Source organism: Peromyscus leucopus, chromosome 3 (assembly GCF_004664715.2).
Source record: "Peromyscus leucopus breed LL Stock chromosome 3, UCI_PerLeu_2.1, whole genome shotgun sequence".
In the NCBI taxonomy this organism is placed as follows: Eukaryota; Metazoa; Chordata; class Mammalia; order Rodentia; family Cricetidae; genus Peromyscus; species Peromyscus leucopus.
Genome location: NC_051065.1, coordinates 66,637,681 through 66,642,512, shown reverse-complemented (window position 1 = coordinate 66,642,512; position 4,832 = coordinate 66,637,681).

Below are 4,832 nucleotides of genomic sequence, written 5' to 3'. Positions count from 1 at the left end.
AAATAATTGGTTTTGAGCATTAATAATAGGCCTGTATATGTTGATGACTACTGTTATGACTTTGTTCATGTGCAATAAAGCCCTTATAATGGATCACACAGTTAACTCTCTACAGTGACATGAGGGTGATATTAATTAGTGTAACAGAATCCAGTCGGAATGAAGTTGATTAAGCATGTTGGAATGTACTTCTTGTTTGAAACCTGTTTCCTCTTAGCATCTAATTATGGTGGGGAAATTGACTGATATGGAAAATTCTGGAAAGGAGGAGAAACAGACTAAAGCCTCAGACAACAGGCACATAAAGAGAGAAGTGAGTGCTGTGGGTAAGTTCTGGCTAGCCGTGACTTCCATAAATTCTTCCTGAGATGGTGGGTGCCTTCATTCCTCTGAGAACATTGCTTCATTCACATCGGTCCAGGTTACAGTTGCTCTGAACACAGGAGCTGTGATTATGCAAAATGGAAGGCTAGCGAAATAAGCAAAGACAATCAAATAACATTTGTTCTTTTAATACTGTTTCTGTAATACTTTGTAACACTGTTCTAGATAAGTCATAATTGATTTCACTAATTTAAATGTTATAACACAATTAGCTTTGTTTTCCCATCTCTTTCTTCCAAAGTTTGAGCTAAGTCTACATTTTAATTATACTCATAAACAGTGTTGACTAATAGACACAATTAGCAGTATAATTACCCCAACACTGCATTAAAATCATCTCCTGGGACTTTTCTCATGTCACTGTGTGAACTGTGGAGTGTGACCCCGTAGTCATCAGGAGGAAAGCCTGCCCTAGCTCTGCATTAGACATTCAAGATGCTTCCTACGGCTGTCTGGTGTGTCCTTCTGAGAAGAGCGGACACTTCCCAGGAGATCCGCTCCGCACACACACTTTCCCAAGTGAGAACACAGTGTGCGGAGGTGGTCAGTTACAGCCTTCACTCCCAGACTTTCTCATATTGTTGCGGGGGCTCTGTGGCCCTCATAAGTCATCCTGCACTGGAAGTGACTTTAACCTCAAGAGGGAGGAGTAGTGAACCTTCCTTTTTCGTTAAAAGAAAAAGTGAAAAATTCCCAAGTCCCATGAGTCTCATTTAAATGACAACTCTCTCCAACCACAAAAACGCAGCAGAGGAAAGTGAATATGAGCAGGTTCTCTAATGGCAGCAAAGAACAAATATTATTTTAGGAAGAGATACACGCATTGTGGGTATGGAGGAAAATGTTCTTTGTAGGAGACGAGTACTGAAGGAATAAAGCACCTACAACTTATTCCCCACCTTAAAATGCAAATGCAGTGTGTGAGAGAGCCCTTGTTGCCCAGGCCTTATAGCCTGAGTCCAATTGCTCACACCTGAGTAAAGACAGAGGGAAAGAGCTGGTCCTCCAGAGTTGTCCTCTGGCTTCCATATGCACTACAGGCACATAATATCCCTCCTGACATCTCTCTCTCCCTCCCTCCATAAATAATAATAATGATAATAATAATAATAGCTAAAATGCATGCATACACCCAAACAAAGCAAATATAGAAAATATTAGCAATAGTTATATCTAGATGTTGGTTATATGGGCAGTCACTGAAATGGTAATTAAAGATCTGCACAGCAGTTGGAGTGTTGTGGCTGCACATAGCACACAGCTGACAGTGGCTGAAACTGGAAGAACCCTTGTTCTTTGCAAACCAAGAATTTCAATAGTCAATTTGGGCATAGTGGTACATGCATGTCTGTAGTCCCAGCACACAGTGAGTTTAAATCTATCCGTTTTTACAAGGTGAGATCCTGACCCAGAAACAGAGAAGGAAGGCGGGAGGGAGGGAGGGAGGGAGGGAGGGAGGCAGGGAGGGACAGAGAGGCGGGAGGGTTGGTTGGTTCAGCAGCTCAGGGGTGCCATCCAGATCCCCAGCTGGTTCTGCCCATCTGTCTGGGTACCCTCAGCAGACTGGCTCTTGACTGTTAGTCATGACTGCATGGCAGCTGGTGCAGCTAGAGGCATTGGCCACAGGCAAGGACAGGGTGCAGGAGAGAGCAAAGAAAGCACTCCTCTTACATCTGAAAGCAAAACCTTCCCCCGGAACGCCCAGTCTGCTGGGTACTCAGTGACTAGAGCAGTTGTCGGCCCATCTTAGCTCCGAAGCAGACTGAAATCAGACTCCCCGTCATCGTTGAGGACTGACATCCATGGGGAGTCAGTGTCTCCGCAGGGCTACATTGCCAGTGCGGCACATACCCGGCCTCTGTTACACAGAACAAAAGGGAAAAGATGGCAATTTGTCACTTCCCGGACTGAACAGGTGCCCCTTTTCTTAGAAAGGAAATGGGGCTTGTTTCATTCGACACTGAGGTGGTGTTGTTAAATGAAACAAAAACCCAGACTCATTGTGCTCAGTGATCTGCTGATGTCTGACTGCAGACAACTGTCTCGCCAAAGGAGACTTTGGGTTTTCTAACTGCATGGTCTTTCGAACCCAACGAAATGGGAACTCACCCTCCACCAAAACTACCTTTATATCACTTCAGTTGGCTATGCATTTCAGTAGACGGTGAACTTTTAAAGGCTGTCAATCTGCTCATTCAGAATGGCCACCATTCCTTGTCTCATCTTTAGCCACAGTGGGCCAAGTGTCCTCTAAGTGCAAGGCACTGTAATAGATGGGAGCATGCGCCTTCATTTGTGCAAGAAGGGTGTTCCCGGCTGTTCCACAAAGCCCTAAACTAAATCCCAGTCACTTCTTTTCAAAGGAAAGAGAAAACTGAAAGCTTCGATCATCATCCTAATCTCCCTTCCCCTCCGGCCCAAGTGAGCTTACAACTGGAAACTTGCCACTTGGACTCTTTTTAAAATGAATGGTGTGTGTGTGTGTGTGTGTGTGTGTGTGTGTGTGTGTAAGCCCTTGGAAGCCGGAAGAGGATGTTGGATCCTCTGGATCAACTGGAGTTGCAGGCAGTTGTGAGCTGCCATGTGGGTGCTGGGAATTGAACCTAGGTCTTCTGCAAGAGAAGTCAGTACTCTTAACAGCTGAGCCAGCTCTCCCACCCCATTTGGGCTCTATTATTGACCATAACAAGAGTCACAACTAGGCCTTTCTGGAGCTGCCCAATGTCCCCTTCCCTTGACTTCCTTTGACAAAAGGTGCAATACACTCATTGTGCGGGTGTTGGGATGAAGTAATAAGCAGTAATGGCGCAGAACCATCGGGGAGGAGGCATGGCTCTGGATCTTGGGAGGGTGCAGTAGAGACATCTTGAGTGTGTACACATGGCTTTTGTCACCCAGCTTCTGTCTGATGATCTAGCGGGTGGGGCTCGCCCGAGGTCTGCCCTGTCCACAGCTGAGCACTACTGTGAAGTGCTGCTCTCTCCTCTGGAAGCAGCACAGAGAAGCAGTAGCTGACAGGACTCCGGGATGCACGTGCCTAGTGGCCATTTGTTGTCTGGCTTATATGTAAGAAACTTGGTAAACTGAGGCTGGTTGCATGAGTCTCTGAGGAGCTGAGCCCACAAGGCCAGAGTAGTGTGTTGAAGTGCAAGCAAGTGAGTTCATCACGGAGAAACTAGAAAAGAGGGGCACATCCCAGCAAGGGACCAGAAGAACGTGAGAACAGCCATGGAGGAGATGAGTTCAGAGCTAACCAGCCGAGAGCAGACTTAGGTCAGCACAGAGCATACGGGGTCTGTCCTAGTTTGTTCAAATTCCCCCTGAAGCATTGGCCATGCACCAGAAGCTGTCCTGGGTGCTGGGGACGTGGCTGGGACCTCTTTTCCTTGTGGAGCTTACCTTCTAGCAGGAAGAACAAATTATAAATAAGACACAGAATTAAATTACATAGTATAGTATAGCATAGTATATAATATATATAGCATAGTATAGCATAGCATAGTATATATAGAATTATGTAGTATATTAGTGACAGATGGTAAGGAAATACTAACAAAGGAGGTGGGCAAGTGTGTAGGTGCTACAGTTAGAACATAGAAGTTACTAAACATCTGTGGCTGTATTTGAATCTGTTAAAATGAAAAATTCACAGTGGTGGTGCACGCCTTTAATCCCAACACTTGAGAGGCAGAGGCAGGCAGATCTCTGAGTTCGAGGTCAGCCTGGTCTGCAGAGTGAGTTCCAAGACAGCCAGGGATACACAGAGAAACCCTGTCTCAGGAAAAAAAGAAAAAAGAAAGAAAGAAATGAAAGAAAGGGAAGTATGAGACTGGTGAGGTCTCTGGTGGTGCAAAGGCACTTGCCCCGGAAGCCTGATGACCTGAGTTGGGAATCCACAGAACTCTGGAATCTCTCACAAATCTCTGGAATCCACAGAAAGTGGAAGGACAGAACTGACTCCACAGATTGACCTCTGGTCCCCACGTGAGCTCCGTGGCAAGTTCCCTCCTTCAACAATGTTAAGTGAAAAGTTCAGGTCCTTATCATAAGTGCCTCATTTCCTGTTCTCAGTAGTCATGCACACTTTCCCAGCAGTCAGTGAGGCTACTTCCCACCATTCCAGAAAGTTCCACTGGTTGGTATTGATCTAGAAAATATTTTCCCTTCTCTTTCCTTCCCATGTTCCTTTCTCCCTTCCTCCCATCTTTCCTTCCTTCCTCCCTGCCTCTCCCCCTCCCTTTTTTTTCTTTCTTGGGTCAGGTGTCCTTATTGCTCAGGCTGGTCTCAAACCGGTAGACTCAAATGGTTCCTCTGCTTTGGGCTCCCAAGTAGTCAGAAGCACAGCTGGGCCGCTCTGCCCAGCTCCAGCATACATTTTTCAGACTGGGTGGGTGGAGATGACCTACTGAGAAGAGGACTTTCAGGTAAGGAGACGAAGAGGTGAGAGG